General features: G+C 37.4%; 1 pseudogene; it reads left to right on the top strand.

Annotated features, from left to right (window-relative positions):
- The first annotated feature begins 234 nt into the window (after nucleotides 1-234).
- LOC138149254 (small nuclear ribonucleoprotein G pseudogene) lies at nucleotides 235-678 on the top strand (annotated as a pseudogene).
- Nucleotides 679-1,327: the final 649 nt, after the last annotated feature.

Raw genomic sequence — 1,327 nt, 5'->3', positions numbered from 1 at the left:
TTCAAATCTGACCTCAGACACTTAACACAAAAACTAGTTGTGTGACCTTGGGAAAGTCACTTAACCCCAATTGACCTCCAAAAAAAACAAAAAAAAAGAAAGCACAAAAATGGGGAAAGAGAAGCAAATATTCATTGGGGGGAAAAAAAACAAGCTCCCTAAAAAGTAGAATTGGAAATGGAAATGGAGAGGGAAAGGGAGGTACAAAAGCTTGCTGAAGAAAATAATTCCTGAGCGGTGGCAAGGGGAGCGTGAGTGAAACCGAGGATTGCACCAGGAGAAGGTGAAGGGCTGCAACTGAAACAAAATGAGCAAAGTGCACCCGCCCAAGCTAAAAAAATTTATGGACAAGAAGCTATCATTGAAATTAAATGGTGGGAGGCATGTCCAAAGAATATTGCAGGGGTTTGATCCATTTATGAATCTTGTGATTGATGAATGTGTAGAGATGGCACCAGGTGGGCAACAGAACAATATTGGAATGGTGGTAATCAGAGGAAACAGTATCATCATGTTAGAAGCCTTGGAATGAGCATAAGGAATGAAGCACCATTGATGCCCTGGGTCTTCACTTCTCCTTTACATTCTCAAGAGCCTCTTCTTTTTGCTTTTAATACACAAAATTAGTCATTGTATATTCTTTGTTTAGCTTTTTGAAAATAAACTTTTTGTAAGATGTTTAGATGTTTTCTTTCTCTTGGGGACTCCTGAAAGGAAAACCACATAGTAGTGATGCCTTTCCTTTAATTCTTCAACTTTGTTTGATGCTACAAGTTAAGAATAATCAGAGAATGCCTTTAAATTTAAAAGTACTATTAAACTGAAACCCAGAAAACTATTTAGAATATCAATACTATGGCCATTTTGGCTTTTGTATTCTATTTACATTAATACAGGTAAAATAAAGCCCCTCGACAGAGTGGTAAAAAAAAATAATTCCTTAAAAATTCGAGTTGGACATGTACAAAAAGCTAATGACTCCATGAGACATTAAGAAACAATAAAACAGGGACAGCTAGGTGACACAGTGAATAGAGCATCAGTCCTGAAGTCAGGAGAACCTGAGTTTAAATCTGGCCTCAGATACTTGCCACATTTACTAGCTGTGTGACCTTGGGCAAGTCACTTAACCCCAATTGCCTTTCCTTCTCCCCTGCAAATAAAAAAGAAATAATAAAACAATAAAAAGAAACAGTACTTGTGGATATTCACAGACCAAAGCACAGGCCAAGAGAGCAGTGACCTCACCTCTCCTTAGATCATACCACCTTGAAAGAACTGAAAAACAAAAACTGAAAACAGACCCCCATAAATATCTTTAAAAACA

The sequence above is a fragment of the Petaurus breviceps genome, unplaced genomic scaffold, assembly GCF_028583685.1.
Source record: "Petaurus breviceps papuanus isolate PSGF00001 unplaced genomic scaffold, PetGlider_PUasm1.0 90845, whole genome shotgun sequence".
Lineage (NCBI taxonomy): Eukaryota > Metazoa > Chordata > Mammalia > Diprotodontia > Petauridae > Petaurus > Petaurus breviceps.
This window is presented reverse-complemented; position numbering and strand designations above follow the sequence as displayed.